The sequence below is a fragment of the Gracilinanus agilis genome, chromosome 2 (assembly GCF_016433145.1).
Source record: "Gracilinanus agilis isolate LMUSP501 chromosome 2, AgileGrace, whole genome shotgun sequence".
Classification (NCBI taxonomy): Eukaryota; Metazoa; Chordata; class Mammalia; order Didelphimorphia; family Didelphidae; genus Gracilinanus; species Gracilinanus agilis.
Genome location: NC_058131.1, coordinates 464,227,546 through 464,251,017, shown reverse-complemented (window position 1 = coordinate 464,251,017; position 23,472 = coordinate 464,227,546). Strand labels below are relative to the sequence as shown.

Sequence of the window (23,472 nt, the reverse complement as noted above, 5' to 3'; positions counted from 1 at the left end):
TGAGGCGGACATGATTGGAGATGTAGACTGGAAACTACCACACCAATGCAACTAACAACAATTTGGAACAAGGGCACATGTTACAACCAGTGGAAATGTGCGTTGGCCATGGGTGGGGGGAGAGTGGGGGGGGAGGGGAAAGTTGGGGAATAAAGTATGTAAACAGGTTAAAAATGAATATTAATAAATGTTAAAAAAAAAAGAATGGAAACAATAGTTTTTCCTGCATGTTTCTGTGTGTTCCCTTTAAAGGAAGCCACTTCTATGATAAAAAAAACCCTTTTAGAAGAACTATGAATAGATCAACCATTCTTGAAAATGTAATATGAATAAGTTGTTAAATTATTAATAATGTTTTTACCCCGTGATCCTATAACTAGACATATATTCCAATGATAGAATGAAAAGTCTTATGTATGAAAGAGTATTCATAGCATCAATTTTTGATAACAAAAATCTTGAAAAAAAAATTTATTAAGAAAAAACCATTTTCCAATGAAGTGTCACCCCAGAGTAATAACTGTATCTTCATTATCTTTAAAAAGCTAATTAAAAGCCAAACATTTATTTTATATGTAAACTTTATGGCCCCAAAGACTTGAAGGCAGAAACTTTGTCCTTATTATCTACAGACTTTCTCAGTATGGCCTGGAGTACCTGAAAGCCTACAGTGAGTATTCAGAGCAGTGTCAAATAAGCACAGTTTGAGCACAGAAACCTTTAAAAGGGTAAAGGAAGCAAAATTCTGAAGTGTTACATTAATGGCTTCTGATTAGTGGAATTGATCACTGGGGTGGTTTTTCTCCAAGAAAATGATTTTTAAATATGCCTTCCAGACATCACCAACAGCAACCAACTCTCATATCTAAAAACGCAAGAAAGAGCATCCAGGCTCTCTCACATTGTTGAGGGTTTCCCAGCTGGCAACTATTTTTAAAATTCATTTCAATTGGAATAAGCTCTCAAGAACCTAGGGAGGTTGATCCCGTTCATCTTGTTCTTTGGAAGGAAGCATTGACATAGAACTTGGCAAGTTTGCTATGGCTCTGAGGACCAATATCCCACTCTGCCTGAAAGAAAATATGATGGCAGTAATTTCCAACCAGCAGAGCGTTTTGGAACTGCTCAAGAACAAAGCCTTTCAGGGAGGATATATTAACTGCCCCAGATGTTTGGAAAATGTTGGCCTTCGTTCCTTTAAAGGAAGGATTCACCTTGGTTCCACAGACTCCCAAAAGGTTTGTTGATAGATTTCTGGGAGTCCATGAATTTGAAGGAGAAAAAAAATTATCTTTATTCTTCATCAATCTTTGATTCCCTTTGTTATTTTATTAATTATTCTTATGAGGGATCCATAAGCTTCATCAAACTGCCCAAGGTGTCCATGACACAAAACTTTGCCTTAAATAATGCACAAGGGAACCTCGATGAGTCCATGAATCTTGAAGTTATGATTTTCATTTTGCACATCCTATGAGTGGCCATTTCATTAGCAAATCCCAAAACTTCCATCCAGACCAAAAAAGAGTGATCAATAATAGCCTCAAAGAAAAGATCATGCTGTAGGGCACTATCTCAAGTGAAGGTTTAAGTGGAATCAGAAATATCTATTATATGCTATGTCATACCTGATTTCCTATAATAGGCTTAGTGTGACAATTATTAGTAAGGGCATGCTAGGTAATTTAGTGAATAGAGTGTTGGACCTGGAATCAGGAAGATAACTTCAAATCCAGCCTCAGACTCTTCCTAGCTTATGACCCTGAACAAGTCATTTAACCCCTGTCTGCCTCAGTTTCCTCAAATATAAAATAAGGATGATAACAGCACTTTCCTCTCAGGGTTGTTGTGAGAATCAAATGAGATAATTTTTATAAAAGACTTAGCCCAGTGCCTTATGCAGAGTAGATGCTTCTTAATGTTCATTTCCCTTTTCCCCATGAATCCTAAGATTCAGGATGAGGACTAGATTTAGAGTCAGGTGACCCGAGTTCAAATACTAATTTCACTACTTACTATCTGTGTGAAATTGAGTAACTCATTTACCTTTTCTGAGGCTCATGTCTCTCAAATGGAAAATAAGTAGACTGAATTTGATGATTTCTCAAGTTTCTTCCATATCTTTGTTCTACAAAATTAGCAGTTCTGAAGATATGTAGACTATTATTTATTGAAAAACATTATTTAATGCAGAGTACTATGATTGGCGCTAAGGAAAATATGAAGTTTATATAATACTTGGTCCCTAAATCTAGTCAACATATATCTAATGGTAAAGGAATGATGAGATTATCTCTCCAGATTGTCTCTCCATTTTCCCTCTGAGAAAAGTCTAAACCACAGGGTAATAGGATGCATCTGGAAGACTTTAGAACCCTGGAGGAAAGTGGACATCACAGGAGATGAAGAGTTGTATTGATTATTTATGGGTCTCTACAAGTTATTTACTTCTGCTACGTTTCCTGTCAGATGGACTAAAGACTGTCCCATCCCCTCTCCCCAAATAAATATTACCTTCAGTACTTATAAGGGAGTTGAAAACCCAGTTACTCATATTTTTGGAGACCTAAACATGAGCTATTTTCAGAGATTTCCCAGAGCTGGGGACAGAATGAGCCAAAAAGAGACATGATTGAGTTGGGGGAGGGTGTAAGTTCCCCCAGATTGGACCCTATCCAAGTAAACCAAAAGTGAGGAATGTTGGCTCATAGGTTTTGTGTGTGTGTGTGTGTGTATATATATATATATATATATACATATATATATATATATATGAATACAGATGGGTTGGTTTTGTGATCTTACTGACATAGGGAACTACCAAATGAAGATATTCCCTCCACAAATGAAGGTCACTCAGTGGCACTTTCTCTATTGTCTTAGGGAATGATTTAGAGCACTGATAAGTTGGCTCACCTTTCCTGATCCCCCTTAATTCTAGAAGCTTCCCTCTCTGCTGATTATTTCAAAATTATCCTGTATTTAGCTTGTTTGCATTTGTCTCCCTCCTTAATCTGTGAGCCTCTTGAGAGCAGGGACTGCCTTTCACCTCTTTTTCTATCCCAAGGACTTAGTAGGAGCTTAATAAACATTTACCAATGGACTGACACAGCCAGTGTGGGTTAGATGTGGGAAATGAGCCCTGATCTTCCTGTCTCTGATGCTAGCTCTCTCTATACTATCCCACAACTGCTTCTCATTACATAGGCACCGGTTCATTAAATATTGGATATTTCAGTTCAGCAAAAATCCATTAAATGCATATTATAAGATAGGTACTATACTAGGAATTGGAATACAAAGAAAAAACAACATTATTTCTGCCTTCAACGAGCCTGCCATCTAATGGGTAAAAAAAAATTATAAAAAATTTGAAACAGGAGAGTTTATACTTGCTAAAATGCAAATTAGAGTGCTAGACAAAGTACTATAAGAAATAGGAAGTTGGAGAGTTCATTATCTTCTAAGAACACTGGAGAAGGCTGAGGTGGTACAAAAACTGAGCACTTAAGTGAGAGGATTTCAACTATCAGCTCAAGGAAGAGTGTGTTCTAGAAACAAAAAATAATTTGTATGAATGTAAAGAGATTATAGTTCATATCTACATATATGTAGATTGTTCAATCATTTCAGTTGTGTCTGACTCTTTGTGTCCCCATTTGAGATTTTCTTGACAAAGGTACTAGAATGGTTTACATTTCCTCCTCTAGCTCATTTTACGAGGAAACTATGGCAAACAGGGTTAAGGGACTTGCCCAGGGTCACACAGCTAGCCAGATTTGAACTCAGGAGGATGTCTTCCTAACTCCAAGCCCAGCACTCTAAACATGGTGCCACCTTGCTGCAACATGAACTCAAAGAATAGCTCATAGTCTAAAAGGGAGTAGAAATAAATGAGACTAGAACTATACTGAGGGTGGTACTTGAATGTGAGGCTAAGGAATGTTTGTTTTATACTTGAAGCAAACAGAGCTTCTGCTGGCATTTGAGCAAAGGAGAGAAATGATGAGACTTATGCATAATTTTGATTATTAAGATTGTCTTTGCATCCATATGAAACATGGATTAGGGAGGAGACTAGAAACAAGGAGACCAGTTAATAAACTATTCTTGTTATTGTTTAATCATTCCAGTCATATCTAAATCTCAATGATCCTGTGGGGTTTTCTTGGCAAAAATACTGGAGTGGTTTACCATTCCCTTTTCCAGCTCATTTTTACAGATGATGAAACTGAGGCAAACAAGGTTAAGTGATCTGCCCAGGGTCACACAACTAGTAAGTGTCTGAGGCCAGTTTGGAACTCGGGTCTTCCTGACTCCCAGCCCCATGCTGCCCTGAACTGCACTAAACTATTAAACCTGTACTGCTCTAAATTATACATTATTATAAAGGCCTACTAGTGAGGTAATAGGGATGGAGGTTATTGCCAAAAGTTAAAGAATAGTTTATGGATGGGAGAAATGTTATGAATGTCAATTTGAGGATATGCTAGATATAAACATAAAAATAGTTAACAGTTTTATTATTGATATGAATATTAACATAGTATTCACTGAATAAGATTTCTCTCACTGAGGTAAAGATATTTCTAGTGATGGGCATATAATATTATGCAATTTATAAAAGCCAGCCAATTAATCACAAACCATTTACTATGTGCCAGAGAGACAGTTGTGGCTCAGTGGATAGAGCACCAGGCCTGGAGTTGGAAAGATCCAAGCTCAAATCTGGCCTCAGACACTTCCAAGCTGTGTGGTCATGGGAAAGGCACCTAACCTCTGATTACCTGACAAAAAGATCTGCTGGGAAGGAAATGGCAAACCACTCCAGTATCCTTGCCAAGAAAACTCCATGGATAGCTATGGTCCACAGAGTCACAAAGAATTGGATGTGATGAAATAGCAACAAAAACATGTGCCAGCCACTGTGCTGAATGCAGGGAATACAAAGAAAACTCAAAAATAGTACCTGCCTGCAAGAGGTTCACATTCTCAAGAGAAAGTATGTAAATGGTTAGGTCCATCTAAAAATCTATTCAAAGAAGATGGAAATAAATCTCAAAAGAGAAGACACTAGCATCTGAGGGGAACAGGAAAGGCATCCTTCAGAAGAAGGAATTTGAGATGAGTCTTGAAGGAAGCAAGGGAAATTAAGGGGCAGATATGGGGGGAGATGAGCATTCTAGACATGGTGTAAGCCAATGCAAAGTTAAAGAGATGGGAAAAGGAGGGTCATGTGGGAGGAACAACAAATAGGTCAGTGTACTTAGAAAACAGACTGCATGGAGGAGAATCAAGAAGAAATGTAAAGGTCATTAATTATTAATTGGTCAAAGGATTTAGATGAGGTGTGAAAAGTCCTTTGAACAGGAGTGATGTTGTACTAGTATGATCTTCAGAAAGCCCAAGGATATTCAGCCACAGGTAGAAGTCATCCATAAATTATGAAAAACTTAGAACCAGCATCATTACAGAAATTGGAGAAAACAAGGCATTCTTGCTAACCACGCTGAAAAAAAGAGCCTGCTTGGGGTGGGGGGGTGGGGTAGAGAAAACATGGTTGGAGGCTTGGGTCTCCTTCCCTCTCCCCATTTTATGAACTATAAAGGATTATTTGTCATAGATCTCTTTGATAGTCTGTGAAGCCTATGAACCCCTTCTCAGAATGATGTTCTTAAATGCATAAAATATATAGGATTGCATGGGAAACAAATTATATTGAAATACAATTATCAATTTAAAAAAAAACAAGTTCACAGACTCCAAGTTTAAAGGATCTGGTCTATAAGATGTTGAATTTCTTATCTCTCAATCAGTATCCTGCTAGCATCTTCAGAGAAGCTGCTGCCATGTCCACACTGAGAACCAAAAGAAACTGAATATTGATGCATCATGCTTAAGGGGAATTTACTGAGCACCCTAAAAGTAGGGAAAAGATTTTCAGTAAACAGGAGAAGTGAGTGACTGTGGGAGGCCAATAAAAGAAACAATAGTCTCACATAGATATTTTTACCTGGAACCAAGGAAAGCTATGCTGCTAGTCAGAGCCAGACAGGATAGGCTATCTAATATAAAAATTTTGACTCCTTTTCTGATCCACATCTTTTTTTATTTGAAAAGCATTATAGTCTTATTGGAAAACTTTAAGTTCTTAGCAAACCAACAGTCAAGAGGTTAACACTCTCTATTGATTAAAATGCAGTTTCTTGGGATTAAAATGCAGTTTCTGGGGAACATTCACATTTCTAGACAGTCAAGGTCAAAATTAGACAAAACCTCATTTAACTTTCTGATAATAAGGCAACTAGAATTCAACCTTGTACCTTGTTCTATTCCAGGCTAATCTCTACCCTGTAGACTGAGGTTTTTTTGTGTTTTGACATGACATAATTTGTAATTTCTGCACAACCGCGAAGTTTCTTGGGGTTCTTTTGTGTGAAATGAGCCTTGAAATCTATATAAATAAACTCCATGCTGCCAGTTGGGGAGCAACTATGAGCTGACAGAAATCCAGAGTCTCCTGCTTCTTTCTTATCACCTAAGCCATCCTTATCAGATTTCTCCTAGACTTGCTGGCTAGCTTATAACAAGTGACCCTTTGCCACATGTGCTTTCTAAGCCTGAGTTCACTTTCTCTAGGCTCTTTATGCACTTGGGGAAGAGTGTGTCACAGACTTTAGGGGAGACAAGGGGTAATATTTTGTACCAATTATTCTTACCATGCCAGCTAATTCAATATCCCTTTCTAAAAGCTACTTAGGCTAGATGACCAAAATGATTCCCAGTCAATAGTCTGAGGTGAGTGAAGAACACCACCTCCAGCCGATTGTATTAGAGTAATTTCCCCAACTCCCCTAACATTACCCCTAGCAACCTGATAGATGTACCCTTTCTTTAGACTTGAGGTTCATCTGTAAGTTGGAATTTGGATAATGATGCCTCAGAGCTAATACGGGCTACATGATAATTTGACCCACAGGTAGAAATCATCAAATGATATAATATAAAACAAAAAGAAAAGAGGACCCAGGACTGAGACTTGGGGAACATTCACATTTAATAGGCATGAAATGGATTCCAGCAAAGTAAACTGAGAAGTTGTCAGTCAAATGTAAGAAAGTAGATTCATAAAAGCCCAGAGAGGAAAGCATGCAAGAGAGAGTATCCAAGAGGTGAACAATAGTGTCAGACATTTGCTGCAAAGAGGTTAAGAAGGATGAGGTTTAAGAAAAAAGCCATTTCAATTGAATGATGAGGTCAGAAACCATATTGCAGAGGTTTTTAGAAGAGTGAAAGAACAGGAAATGGAGGAATGGAGAAGCATAATTGATGTTATTGAATTGATATCCTAAAACAAAAAACAAAGACTAATCCTCCAAATCCCACTGAAAAAGAAAAGAGGAAAAACCCCTGACTGAAACTGAAACTATAAGTTTTAAAGAAAAATAGCCATTATCTTCTCTTCTACTCTTATTTATTCTAGTCTGCCAATGATTATTCTGATCATTTAATTAATCTTTCAGGCTCTTGAAAATATTTTGCTAATTCTTTTCACAAACATGCTAATAAGTCATTTTTCATATCAAAGTGAAAATCAAACTCTGCCCTAAATGTTTTCAAAATATTTTCTTTTATAATACTTCCTGTGGCCATAATAAAAAATATATCACTATCAGCTTAACATATTGTGTTCTGAATCTTCAGAAACACAAAGGAAATTGATTCCCTGGATGCTCTGTAGAGTTGTAGAAAATAGAAAAAGTTCATCTTCATCCCAAAGAAATTGAAAACCACAGAGCAATTCATTTAGTTGTACTTAGAGGTCAGCACTTCGAATCTCTTCACTTAATGCTTTAGCTGAGATCTTACCCAGAACTTACCTAGAAAGCAATCATGTAGTAATGTTTGTGAATTATTGCTACCTAGGTATTTCAAAGGAAATTTAAAATTACAAGTATCCAAGTCTTGGATGCCTCCATTGTGATATACTGGAAAAAAGTCAATTTACTGCAAGGCTAAAAATAACACAATTGAGCCCTTCTCAACTACATGTGCAGAAATGTAAAATAAATGTAAAATATTTCCATCTAGATCTAAAAGACTGTAGCATCCCTTTTTAACCCACATTGGCAATGGCAGGTGGGGACTCCTGAAAAGTAGAGGCTACTTCTCCCTCAATTCTAGCCACCTGTGTCCTTCCTTTTAACAATCTCATTTCTTTGGCAAATGCATTTAATCAAATAGCATCACAAAAAGAGTAGTTATCAAGCTTTTTCAAAAACCAGGGTCATATTCACCCACCAACATACACAGAGAGCATGGAGGGAGAATAAGATACTTTACTAAAATTTAGACAAACTATATTAAGAATACTTATTTTACCTATTTAGTAAACCAATAAAAATAAAGAGATAACACATTTTACTTTTTTCTTCCAAATACTCTATATAATATTCATTGACTCATAAAGTCTTTAGCTTTAATATATTGGCAAATCCCATATTAACATTTTTACTTAATTGGTTTCCTTTGTAATCCTGTATTGTTTATCTTATTCATTTAAACACATTATTCTGAAAGGGGCTTCACGGGACTGCAAGGTTGAGGGAGAGGGTCTATGACACAATAAAATATTAAGAGCCCTTGCTGTACTGACACCCAATTAAAATTTCTCCCCTCATCCTTACCCATCTCACCATCACTCATCTCATCAGTCAAGGATCTAGTGGCCACTGGATTTTCTTGTATGTAAAGAGGAGTTAGATGATAGTAGGAAAAGAGAAGTTAGCTTAATAGAAACAATCTAGCAATTCATGCAGCCAGGAACAGAATCAGCTTCTACCCACTCTATCTTCTCCTCATGGGAAGGAGAGACAGAAGTCACTTGATTCTTAATGAGAAGCTGAAGGCAAGTTCAAGAAGAGATCCCATAGTGGTGATCAAATTGTCTTACCCACCATCACTCTCAGCTCTGTGCAATACTTCAGTCACCTCACAACTCCCATCATTCCATCCAGCAACAGCATCCCTCCAGTTTCAGAAATTGAAGGAGGAGAAGGGCAATCACATTAGATGTGCCACTCAACCCTTCCTTCAAGCACAAGAGGAGGAATGAACTCATGTGGATTTTCCAGAATTCTCTGAAAAGGCTAACTGATGAACTCTGTGATACCATGTCATTGGGTCTTTTGTCTCCATAGCAGTGCAGTATCTCAATTATTTGGGGAATTAAACAGGCTATTGTGAACTAGCCTAAAGGAAATATATTATTCAAAGTTCTGAAAAGTGACTTCCAAACCAACTTTTGGAATATAATCCTACCCAAGGACCACCTATGCAGCTTAGTGTGTAGGAAGGGACTTCAGAAGCTGCAGTTCATATCATTTCACCAATTTGGCTACACGGAATGATTTACCGAATCACAGCCAATCTCTAGATTAAGTATTGAATATAGGTGGGTAATGAAGAGAGAAGAAGAGTCAAAGAACTAAACAATACATGGAACTATGAAGTATAACTCGTTATAGTTGGTGGGATAAAGCAGGTAGAACTTTGCTCTTGGCCTTCAGATGCTGTCAACATGCCACACTGGGGGCCAATGTGGAACAGTGTGGTTCTCATGTGGAGAGTGTTGCTTACTCTAAGGGTTTGGGTTGGTTGCTGTAGGGCACCATATTTATGTAGACCTTCAAGTGGCTCTTGAAACTTGAATAATGCCAGGATGTGAAAATTGAGGATATACAAAATACATTTAAAAATCTAAGTCAGGGGGCAGCTGGGTAGCTCAGTGGATTGAGAACCAGGCCTAGAGATGGGAGGTCCTAGGTTCAAATCTGGCCTCAGACACTTCCCAGCTGTGTGACCCTGGGCAAGTCACTTGATCCCCATTGCCTACCCTTACTACTCTTCTGCCTTGGAGCCAATACCCAGTATTGACCCCAAGATGGAAGGTAAGGGTTTAAAAAAAATATCTAAGTCAATTGAGCCCCTAATTTCCCTATTTATATAGGCAGGAGTATAAATTAATTTCTAAAAACAATAGGTACTTTGCTTCTCTACAGGCCCCCAGCTACTTGTTTAAAAATATTGTCTCATTATTTTACAAATATTTTCTCATTTTATTCTCACAGTAACCCTAGGAGGAAGGTTTTATTATTGAGCCCATTTTGCAGTTGAGGAAGCAGAGGCAGATAGAGGTTAAGTGACTTGCCCAGGATCACACAGCTACTAAATGTCTGCAACCACATTTATACTCGGGTCTTCCTGACTCTAACTCTAGTACTCCATTCATTGTGCCAACTGTCTTTTATTTTTAATTTTTTAATCATTTATTAATATTCATTTTTAACATGGTTACATGATTCATGCTCCTACTTTCCCCTTCCCCCCTCCCCGCTCTCCCCCCACCCATGGCCAACGCACATTTCCACTAGTTTTATCATGTGTCCTTGTTCAAGACCTATTTCCAAATAGTTGATAGTTGCATTGGTGTGGTAGTTTCGAGTCCACACCCTCAATCATGTCCTCCTCAGCCCATGTGTTCAAGCAGTTGTTTTTCTTATATGTTTCCTCTCCTTCCTCTGAATGTGGGTAGCATTCTTTTCACTAAATCCCTCAGAGCTGTCCTGTGTCATTGCATTGCTGCTGGTACAGAAGCCCATTAAATTCGATTTTACCACAGTATATCAGTCTCTGTGTACAATGTTCTTCTGGCTCTGCTCCTCTCACTCTGCATCAGTTCCTGGAGGTCTTTCCAGTTCACCTGGAACTCCTCCAGTTTATTATTCCTTTTAGCACAATAGTATTCCATCACCAGCATATACCACAGTTTGTTCAGCCATTCCCCAATTGAAGGACATACCCTCCTTTTCCAGTTTTTTGCCACCACAAAAAGCACAGCTATAAATATTTTTGTACAAGTCTGTTTATCTATGATCTCTTTGGGGTACAAACCCAACAATGCTATGGCTGGATCAAAGGGCAGTCATTCTTTTATATCCCTTTGAGCATAGTTCCAAATTGCCAGCCAGAATGGTTGGATCAGTTCACAACTCCACCAGCAGTGCATTAATGTCCCAATTTTGCCACATCCCTTCCAGCATTCATTACTCTCCCCTTCTTTCATTTTAGCCAATCTGCTAGGTGTGAGGTGATACCTCAGAGTTGTTTTGATTTGCATTTCTCTAATTATTAGAGATTTAGAACACTTTCTCATGTGCTTATTGATAGTTTTGATTTCTTTATCTGAAAATTGCCTATTCATGTTCCTTGCCCATTTATCAGTTGGAGGACGGCTTGATTTTTTTATACAACTGATTTAGTTCCTTGTATATTTGAATAATTACTCCTCTGTCAGAGTTTTTGTTAGAAATATTTTTCCCAGTTTGTTGTTTCCCTTCTGATCTTGGTTGCATTGTTTTTGTTTGTACAAAAGCTTTTTAGCTTAATATAATCAAAACCATTTAATTTACATTTTGTAATTTTTTCTAACTCTTGCTTGGTTTTAAAATCTTTCCTTTCCCGGAGATCTGACAAGTATACTATTCTGTGTTCACTTAATTTACTTATGGTTTCCTTCTTTATATTCAAGTCATTCACCCATTCTGAATTTATCTTGGTGTAGGGTGTGAGATGTTGATTTAAACCTAATCTCTCCCATATTGTTTTCCAATTTTCCCGGCAGTTTTTGTCAAATAGTGGATTTGACAAGTAGTGGATTCCTATATGAAGGTAGGAATTATTTTTCAATCGTGTCCCCAAAACATAGAACATATTAAATGCTTAATAAATGGTTTCTATTCATTCTGTAGCATCCCATACCTTCAAATCCCCAAACCTCTAGAACAATTCTTCCCAAACATCTTTGTACTTTATACTTTGTACCTTGTACTCATAGACAGCCAACTAAGTGCTATAATTCATAGGGGTTACATTCATGAATTAAATTTTAGAAAAGTGAGAACTAACATAACTTTGAAAAAATTGAATGGGAATAGAAAGTAATATATCTTCTTCCCAGCAGTATATGACACCTATACAAAAACTGGTCATGTATTAAGGCATAAAAACTTCATAACCAAAGGCAGAAAAGCAGAATTAATGAATACATCCTTTTCAGATCATAACATAATAAAAATTATAATCAATAAAGATTCCTAGGAAGACAAACCAAAAATTAATTGGAAACTAAATAATCTAATTCACAGGGGTTTCATTTAGAGAAGTCTTCAATGAAGTGACAATGTGGACTAGTGTGTTCCTAAAAAAGCCTATTGAATTTGCCACATATGAATAGACTCTGACTCCATTATCTCCTACATTTTTCAGTTTATGAGACATTTCAGTTATGTTGACTCTTCATTTCTATTTTTCTTGGCAAAGACACAACAGTGGTTTGCCATTTCCTTCTCTAGCTCATTTGACAGATGGACAAAACTGAGGTAAACATGGCAAAAAGACTAGCCCAGTGTCACACAGCTAATAAGGGTTGGAGGACAGATTTTAATTCAGGTCTTACTGACTCCAAACTCAGCACTATCCACTAAGCCACCTAGCTGCCTTCTCCTCTACTCTATATTACATTTATTTTTTTATGTCCTTAAACTATACTTTTGAATGGGCAAAACTGTCCATAGAGGTATCAGACCTCAGAAACCTAAAAATACTTTAGATTTCTAGATCAGTGCCTCCAAATGAGTCACTTACTAACAATACTTTATTGAATTTTTAAAGAGCACAAAATCTATCATTGAATTCTTCACACAACGAGAACAGTGGGTTTGTTGCTCTCTTTCCTTTCTCATTCCCACTTTCCTATAGGGCAAAATACAGATGCACATATAGTACATATATCATTTCATTTTATCTTAATAACAACCTTATGAAGTAAGTTCTATTATAATACACCCTCCTGAGGACTCTATTTGCCAGTGCCCATGTGGCTTAGGAGGATAAGAGAAGAACTGGTATTACAGATGATTAGAAGCAGATAAAGGTAAAGTGATTTAACTAAGGTCATATTACTAGTAAGGATATGAGGTCAGATTTTTTTAAAACCCTCTCCTTCTTAGAATCCTTGCCTTTAAAATGAGGAATTTGGACAAAATTACCTCTAAAGTCCCTCCAAGTTCTAATGCTACAAACTCCTATGGTTTCTTTTTTCCCTCTTAATCACAGCTTTTTGTTTTTATTTTTTATTTGCCTATTACATTAAAATAACCAGTTAACTCACTTCTCTCTCTTCTCCCAAAAAAGAAGAGATCATTTGACAAATATCTATATCTATTTGACAAATATACATTTACAAATAAACTATTTCTTATTAATTTCTATGTATCAGTTCTTCCCTTGGATGTGGAAATACAAAAGTAATCCTTCAAATAATTTTTCTGTTGCTGTATATAATGTATATAATAGTTCTGCTCGTTTCACTCTAAAAAATTTGAATAGGTTTTTCCATGTTTTTCTAAAATTAACTTGTTCAGTGCTTGCTTCAGCAGCACATATACTAAAATTGGAACGATACAGAGATTAGCATGGCCCCTGTGCAAGAATGACATGCAAATTCGTGAAGCGTTCCATATTTTTAGAAAAACAACCACTTAAACACATGGGTTGATGCAGACACGGTTGGGGATGTAGACTTGAAAAGACCAGACCAATGCAAGTATCAATGATATGTAAATAAGTCTTGATTGATGACACATTTTAAAACTAGTGGAGATGCACGTTGGCTATGGGGGGGGGGGAAGGAGTTAAGGGGGATGAAGGGGAAAGTAAAAACATGAATCATATAACCATGGAAAATTTTTCTAAAAAAATAAAATCTTTAAATCTTTTTTAAAAATAAATAAATAAAATGTTTGACGTTTTTTATGGTGCAGTAGTATTCCATCATGATCATATGCCACAATTTGTTTAGCCAAAAAATGAACTTCCTAAAAAAAAATATCAGGATCTGATGGATTGGTTTCTTATATAAAGTATTATTAGAGTCTCTGATATACTTTAATATTGTAAGATCATAGCTGAAAATCCCTAGAGTAGGTGTTTGGCATCTAATGATGTATGAAAATACATGTAGATATTTGCTTTTGGTGATAGAGTGGTTCCACAAACACAAATTTGGTTTAATTTATGACAAGATAAAAATGATTCAAAGCAGTAGAATGTTTGGAAAGCTCAAGAAAAAATAAAGCCCTGCCGTTTGGGAACTCACTGTCTTACATTCCTTATGTCTGAGTCAGCTTCCCCTAACACTTCAGTGTTATGGAAAATATGAATTTGCCACATCCCATCCATTTTAAGGCCAGATTAATTTCTTGCTCTTTTCATTTTAACTACTGTCCCTCTGCCCTCTGCTTTTATCATACCAAGGTTACCAAAGTGTATGTTATCTTTTATGATTTCATATATATTTCAAGGAGAAATGAGAGTTGGAAGATAGTCTTTATTCCTGAAACACATTTCAGTGCCAATTTTTAACACTACTCTCTCTCCTCCAGCCACCACAATGGATAGAGAACAGGAGATGAAGTCAAAAAACCTTAGTCCTTCCTCAGACATTTAAATAGCTGTGTGGCCCCAACAAAGTCATTAACTACTCTAAGCCTTAGTTTCTCTGGCTATAAAATAGGGATGATAACATTCATAATATTCGATTCATAGCATTGTGGTCAAAACCCATTGGAGAATAGTTGAAAAGCAGTTTCTACCTAACTCTTACCTCTGTTTGAAGATAGAAGAGTGGCAAAGGCTAGGCAACTGGAGTTAAGTGACTTGCCCAGGGTCACACAGATAGGAAGTGTCTCAAGCCAAATTTGAACCTAGGACCTCTCAACTCTGTGCCCAGCATTCTATCCACTGTGCTACCTAGCTTCCCTAAAAAAACTTTTAAGACCTTAAAGTATTCCATAAATGTCAGTTATCATCTTAGTATTGGACCTATAGAAAATTATATTATCAACAATACTCAACTTAATGTATTAATGTATTTATTATAATTAATTATGCATTAATTGTATGCATATAATAAATAATTATGTATTAATAATTATTAATTAATTAGTAGATCATAATATATACTGTCATATATAGTAACATTTACTACACTTACTATATTAATACATAACATAGTAATATATATTAATATAATAATATAGTAATTGTGTTTTAATAAATAATTTGTCTGAGTCTCTGTGCTAACCTGTTGTAGATTCAAAGGATCCTCCCACAGCATAAGGATGAAGACTGTATAAATGGAGATTTTGAACCCTTGGACTTCATCCCCCAGAAGTCTCTTAGTATTTCCCAAAATTCCTTTTAATCTCTCCACCACATTTCGTGGTCACGTTTCTTTATAAGCTCTGTAACTCCTCCCTCTCGGCCTCTCTTCTTTTGCGAGTGGGCAGGGTGGTTTAGGTAACTTTTTTAATGCTAGTTATTATTAATAAACTTTATAAATAAACTTGGAGATATTGTATATTAATTTTAATCTCTACAAGACTCATTTCACAGAAAGGGCACTAGCACCCATTAATATCTGTAACCTTTCAGTCATGATGAAACCAATGACTTGGAAATGAAAAACCTTCATTTCTAGACGTCCATTCCTCAAATTATCCAGCTCCTAAGAATTCAGCCCTATTTATGAAATTAATAGTGTAATACTAACTTGAGCCGCGAGCTTTAGAATGTAAATGTTAATAGCAATCTCACATTTTCATCATATTAATGTTTGCTTGACCTTCCCATATAATGTGGTCTCAGAAAAATGAGACCATTATTGTCTCATTTAAACCTAATATTTGTAAGGAATATTCATGCATAACTCATTTCCCACCATCTGTAGCCCTTGTTGTAATATGAAAGAAATGATAGAAAATTTCATTAAAGAAAACAACGGTGAAATGATACTAAATAAACAATATACTAAATACTAACTACTAAATGTAGGCAAAGCAGTTTTTAGGGGAAATTTTACAAATCTAAACATTTTCATTAACAAAAGAGATGAACAAACCATAAATTAAGTAAGCCACTAAAAAAAAAGTCAGAAAAGCAACAGCAACAAAAATGGAATGTCTGAAAATCAAAAAAAGTTCAACAAAATTGAAATATACTATTAAATTAATAAATAAAACTAAAGTAATTTTAAAAATTAATGAAAGAGGCAAACCACTAGTTAAGCTTATTTTTTAAGACAAACTAAATTGCTGATATAAAAAAATGAAAGACTCCAAAAAACAAATATTCATTTATATTACCATTTATGGCCAACATTATTATATTATGCCAATTATGGCCAATGAATGCCAAATTATGGCCAATTAATATGCCAGCAAAAATGATAGCTCCAATGAAATAAAAAGTATTTTCAAATGTATAAAACACCCAGGATATTGGAACATTAAATTTTTTAATTTAAATAATCCTTTCTCACAAAGAGAAATTGAATAAGCCATAGATGAATTCTCAAAAGAAAATAAAAAAAGAACACAAGTAAAACAATAGTCATAATAATATCTTTATAATGGCAAGGATGTCCATTGTCACTTCTATTATTCTATATTGTTCTAAAACTATTAGTTATTAAAATAATCTGAGAAAGTACATGGTCAAGACTTTTCCAAAAAAAATGTTTTTAGGCAATTAAGGGAAGAAGTAAAGTAATTAAGAAAAGCATAGACAAAGACTAAGGGCCAAGTTACTACAATCAAGGAGGAAGAACTTAGTTAAACTATGAAAAGTAAAAGGCCAGTTGCCCATTGTCTTGATGAAGACACCAACCTCTCTCCCATGATGAGTTGAGCCCATGTACAGGCAGCAGGAAACACCTGCCTCTGGGCAGGTATTTCCTACCCAGGTCTTCCACAGTACCGGTGTTGCTGATTATGTTGGGAGGAGGGTAAGCAAGAAAGCCTGAGGAGAACTTGTAGGAAAACAAGAAAAGAGGCTGATTCTGTAATAAGATTTGTTGACAATAGGAGCATACTGGAATCTGCCAGAATCAACTTAAGAAAGTCAATTGTTAAATTTTCACTGTGAACAATTACCCTCAAAAGTCAATAATTGCTGTAAATCAGAGCTTGATTTATCATTTTGTTGATTGTCTAAACTTGAAGGTTAAGAAGGCAAATTAAACTTTTGGCTGCATGCATACATTTTTTTTCTAGACTTCCTGTTTGTTGTTTAATGTCCGACTCTTTGTGACCCCATTTGGGGTTTTTCTTGGTAAAAGTACTAGAGTGGTTTTGCCATTTCCTTCTTCAGCTCATTTTACAGATGGGGAAATAAAGGAAAACAGAGTTAAGTGACTTGCCAAGGGGTCACAAAGCTGGTACGTATCTGGGGCTAGATTTGAACTTAGGAAGAGTAGTCTTCCTGACTCTAGGCCCAGGGCCTCTATCCAGTGTACCAACCTTTCTAGATTACCTGGTTGTTAAACATTTTATATCACACCTATGCCTATTGCCCATAGCACAGCAGAAACCATTGCATTTATATGCCTGCAGTCCTGACTTATTTCTCTGTGTCAAATTGGTCCAAACATTTATCCAGCCCATCCACATTTAAAGTAAGCTTAAATTCTTTACCCATTGTTCTAGCTAGCTAGACTTTGTCTTTCCATGGTCATCAGTCCCTCAGCCTCTCTCATGCATCAACCTAACCTCCAGCTTTGAGGAATTATTGTCTCTATTTTCTTGTTTCACCATCCTTGTTGGAATTCCCACCAAGTTGCATTTTCCACTTGCTAATAATGGGAAAGGGGGTAGTTACTCTAGTCATCACCTTACTGGCAGAGCCCAGATGAAAGATACAATGGATACTATGTCCTGTGTCCACTTAAATATCAATGTCCTTCCGGAATCAAATTAGCTCCCCACCCAGTTGCTCATGTTATCTTTTGTGACTAATCCTTGGAAACTCCTAGGGGAGGGGCCTTTTTCCACCACTCCACCTTACAACTTTATAATATCCCAAATAATTTATGCATACAATGAAAAATGGAATGTAGGACTTAGAGCTAGAAAGTGGTACGTTAGAGAACAACTAACTCTTCCAATCCTTTCATTTCCCAGATGTTCACATTGGGGCCCAGAAAGGTTGTGACTTGCCTAAAACCATTATAATGCATATCATATCCACCCACAGTAAGAGAAAAGTAATTTCATCTCAGGCTGTTCAAAAGATATTTCTACTGATGATGATCATCTGGCTTTCATTTATCTTTATGTACCAAATACTAATTCTCTCATCTGCCAAAAAAAAATCCCTCTTACTTGAATATTGCTAAAGTATGTAGATGATAAATAACTATGATCAGAGTTTAGGGTATTGTTTTAATAGAACTTTTACTTTTTAAGTACAACAGCATCCTCACCCATCAAACTCCCCATCAAATCTTATTTTCCCCTAACCATTTCTATTTTAGGAAGGTCAACAAATTGCCATTATTTATTTGTAAGACAGATACCATTCACACAATTACTGAGATAAAGTATATAATGGAACACAAGGATATAAAGGACAAGGTTGCCCCAATCAAGGCCATTCCATAATAGCATCATTTACTCAGCTTAAAACCCTGGGCCTTGGTTTTAATGTGGTTTGAATCATTTCTACTTTGTAACTTTGTCCTGTAGAAATAATTGTTCCCTTTAATTTTTCCTAACATTTATTTACATAAAATTAATCAACTAGGTAAGGTGAGATATGTCCAATATCACCTGTATAAAGAATATAGAATTAAAGAAAGTTAGAAAGGAACCTCTAACCTCTAAACAGAAAATGCAGAATAATAGAAACATATATAGTGTTATAAGTAAAGTTATGCGTATGTGCAGAGGGCAAAGGCATGGGAAAGCAGAGTAAGAAATTCTAGAATTCTACTGGAAAGAGTCATTTAGCTTATGCTCATATAACCGTTATTTATAACGGTAGAGAGGAGTTTGAAACAATTACCTGAAAATTAGACTTTGAGATTTTTGGTCATTTGAAAAATCTGGGATCTTACTGACTCCCCTTATCATAGATAACAAGGAGATGTCTGTTGGTTTCGCGGCATAAATAGTTCCCTCTCCATTTGCCCCTTAAATAGATGGCTGTCAAAATGTGCATGAATGAGATGGGCTTCAATGGGATGATGAACAAGAAGAAATTAATACTGCTATCTCAGATAATAGGACTCTTATTCTGAGTTCCGAAATGTCCATCTATTGTGATTTCCCATTGGGTTGGTGAAGTGGAGGCTGCAGTGAGATAATAGATGTTCACTTTGTGAAACCTTCAAGTACTATATAATATTATTGTTTGTTGTTATTATTGTTGTTAGAATATATCACCAGGCCTACAGTCCGGTGAAGATTTTATTCCCTCAGCCTTCTACTATATTTCAGTTGATTTCAAGTAATGTTTATGGATTAATATAGGGGTGTGCTAGCAAATGTTTAACTAAAGTCATCAAAAAATGCAAATGCACACACATAGCCCTTTAAGTTTAATCTGTATTAATAATATTGTATTAAGTCTGAACAATAAACAAAATAAATCGAGCCTTGTTTTGCAATTATTGATGATTTCTGAAGGGTAAATGCTCACAGTGAAAGTTCAGCAATAGACTCTCGGGAGTTGGTTAGAGCTGCCTCTGGCATACTCCAGTTGGAAGGGACAACTAACTTCCATTACCATAATTTTCCACATTCTTTCATGATTATAGTCTGTAGTACTGAGTCAGAGTCCTTATCAAACAAACCCAGCCCCCCTTTTTTCCCCTTTTTTTAAGGAGAATTTCTTCTGACACCTCCAAAGATCTTGGAAGGAAAGTAGAAGGATTTGGAGATGGCTAGAGGTGATGGCACCATATAGAGGCACTAGACATATTTCTGTTTAATTTTTGTTAAGTTCAATAAGCTATGTGAATACAGTATCCATTCAGAAAAGAGGCAACATGATCAGAGAAAGAATATCCAAGACCCACAGAGAAGTGGCTCCTGAGCAATATTTTCCCTTAGCTTACTTGCTAAGACCTGCCAGTACCATCTACGTTAATATTTCATTCATGCTATTTTCTTTCTATTTTTTTTCATAATTATCAACACCCTTGAACTTCTATTCCCTTTAGGAAACTTTCCCCCAGATAAAAGCCCTACTCTGTGACAAATAGAACAGTCAAGTGGAGTAAAATCACATACCGGCCCTGTTTGAGTAGGTATTTCATCCTGCACCTCTAGTCTGTCATCTTCAGCCAAGAGATGGATTAGCTTCTTTGGGCCTCAGTTTCTTCATCTATAAAATGAAGATGTTAGTCTACATGTCCTTTAGGACTATTTACAACGCTAAATCTATGATTCTTTGATCCCTGGATCAAAGGGTATGCACACTTTAATGACTTTTGCATTATAATTCGAAATTGCTTTCCAAAATAATTGGAACAATTTACAACTTCACCAAAAATAGATCTAAGTGCCTATCTTCTCACAACCTCTCCTAACAATTCTCATTTTCCTTTTTTTTTGTCATTTTTTTCCAAACTATAAAAGTAGAGAGTTGGCCTAGTTGACTTCTAAGCTTGCTTCCAGCTCTAGGCTATCATTCTTTATAAAACAATTTCAGAATTATTTCAATTTGCATTTCCTCTAATTATTAATGATTTGGAACTTTTTTCATATAGTTGATCATTTATTTTTTAACTGTTTATTTGAATCCTTTGATAATTTTTATGTTGACCAGTTTTATGTTGGAGAATGACCCTTATTCTTAAATAGTTGTATCACTTCCCTGTATTAAATATTAAATCTTTTTTAGAGAAATTCACTTTGAAGTTTTTCCCCAATTTATTGCTTCATTTATAATTTTAACTTCATCAATGTGTGTATACAAAAGCTTTTCAATATCATAAAATGAAATTTTTTCATTTTTTCTTTTATGATCATTTCTGCCCCTTATTTAGTCAAAAATCTGTCCTTTCATAACCTCTTCCTCTAATCTGATTATTATGCAACATTTCATATTTAGATCATATTTTTCATTCATTTAGAGTTTATTGTGGTATATTGTTGGAGATGTTAATATAAACCCAATACCTGCTAGATTGCTTTCTAGTTTTGCAAGGAGATTTCATCAGCTAGGAAGTCTTTAACCAAGTGTCAAATACCTTGCTTCTGGGTCTTGTTCGCCTAATCTATCCCATTTATCAACTTTTCTCTTTTTAACCACTATTCACAGTTTTGACTATCAGTGCTTTGTCTGGAATTTTTTTTTGACATTGCTAGGTCTTCTTCCTTCCTATGTTTTTAAATTTTGTTTATTTATTTGGGTTGTTTTTGTTACATTAAAATAGCCAATTAACTCCCTCCTTCTCTTCCCATTAGAAAAGGCATCATTTTATAAATATATATATATATATATATATATATGTGTGTGTGTGTGTGTATTACATATATATAAATATATAAAACATTGTCTTACTGATTTGTATTTATCAGGTTTTTTCTGAAGGTGAATATACACAAATTACTCTTCAAACAATATTTCTGTTGCTGCATATAATGTTCTCTTGGTTCTACTCTTTTCATTCTTCATAATTTCATGTAGCTCTTACCATGTTTTTCCACAAATTAACCTGCTTCTCATTTCTTTTGCTGCAGTAGTATTCCATCACAATCATATGCTACAACTTGTTTAGCCATTCCCCAATTGATGGGTGTCCCTTCAATTTCATTTCTTTGCCACTACAAAGAGAGTGCCACTGCTATAAATATTTTAGAATATACAGGTTCTTTTCCTTTCTCCTTCATCACCTTAGGAAACAAACCTAATAGTGGTATTGCTGGGTCAAACAATATACAATTTTATAACACTTTGAGCATAATTCCAGATTGAACTTCAAAATGGTTGGATCACTTCATAGTTGTTCACAGATGTTATTCTTGGTTGTAAACCTTTCTATTTTGCTGTTTGGCATAGCATATTCAAAGATTTTCTCTCTTTTATCATACTTATTGCAGTCTTATGTGCTCCAGATTGTGGTTCCTTTATATTTGAACTCTTTCCAGCTATTTGCAATACTTTTTCTCCATCCCAGCAGGACTAGATTTTGGGTTTATTCTTTCCAGAATAAATCCATAGATTCATTCTGTTTTCATTTTGCCTTCTGATCCAAAGAATTATGGGTAGATTTCTTTTGTAGTTTCTTGAAATGTGTATATGTTTTTTTTTTAATTTAGTCTTATTTTGGAAGGGAGTATAACCATTTTAAAAGTATCTCTCTTCATCCTGCTTTTCAGGATAATTGTTTTTGATAGTAGATATATCATATATCCTAATTTTTCCATCTTGTTAGTTTCTTCTAATTTTTTTGTTGAATTATTTAGTTCCATTTGCTCCATTTTGTTTTTCAAGAAATGCCCTGCTTAAAGCATCTTTTCCATCATCTGTTCTAAATAGTTTATTTTCCTTCCAATTTTTACCCCAGGAAACCTACCTTAGTAGCTGGAGTTATTTTTTTTTTATTTCTTCCATCTACAATTGGAATACTTGTGGCCAGACCATTCGTTTTCTACAGATTCTCTCTTCTTTTAGGCTTACTTTTTGGACTTATTTTAACATATTGAACTTCTTTATTGAATTAGGAGCATTCTTTTGCTTACTTGTGTCTCCAGTCTCATTTCCTAGACTGAGACTCATTCTAAACCCAAACTCTGCCTCCTCTCACACTCCTATATGGTGTAGCTAAGCTTTGATCATATTCCCACTGCAATCTGGATGTCATTGACACTCCCTTGCAATAATTCTAGATATTGTGGCTAGTTGTTTGTCTCCTTACTTGTCTTCTACCACAGTAATAGACTGAAACAAGAAGTTCACCAAGAACTAACACTAAGTCCTACCCTTTGCCTTATTCCTTGGCTTTTCCCTCTGTCTCCAGATAGCTCAGTGAAGGCAACATCTCAATCTCCCTTTTGTCTCTTCTTTATACACAGTCATTAGCTGACTGAGAATTGGCTTGGTACACTGCTGCAGCCCTGATAGCTTCAGACAGAGTATTGAAGATTCAAAAGAGATCAAAGAATGAGGAAAAAGTACTTTGTATTTTTTAAAAATGTAGTATTTCTTCTGTGATGCAAAAAAGCCTGGAATTTAAAAGGATATTCAACAATTGAGGAGCGACTGAATAAATGATTACATATAGATGTAAAGGAGTATTACAGTACCATAAGAAATAAATAACTAGTTGATGCCCAGGACAGTTCTGAGGGACTTATGGAAAAGAACGCTACCCACATTCAGAGGAAGAACTACAGGAGTGGAAACAGAAGAAAAACAACTGCTTGAACACATGGGTTGAGGCGGACATGATTGGGGATGTAGACTCGAAACTACCACACCAATGCAACTATCAACAATTTGGAAATAGATCTTGATCAATGACACATGTTAAAACCAGTGGAAATATGCATCAGCCATGGGGGG

The 23,472-nt window shown here is 35.7% G+C and overlaps 1 protein-coding gene and 1 non-coding gene across 2 annotated transcripts in view; both read left to right on the top strand.

The window, feature by feature from the left end:
- RHOJ (ras homolog family member J) overlaps positions 1–23,472 on the top strand; it is a 147,504-nt gene that overhangs the window by 59,512 nt on the left and 64,520 nt on the right. The gene's annotated exons all lie outside the window — the stretch shown is intronic.
- LOC123238320 lies at positions 13,484–13,587 on the top strand. The gene has a single exon (XR_006505522.1). It is a non-coding gene; the product is annotated as a U6 spliceosomal RNA (small nuclear RNA).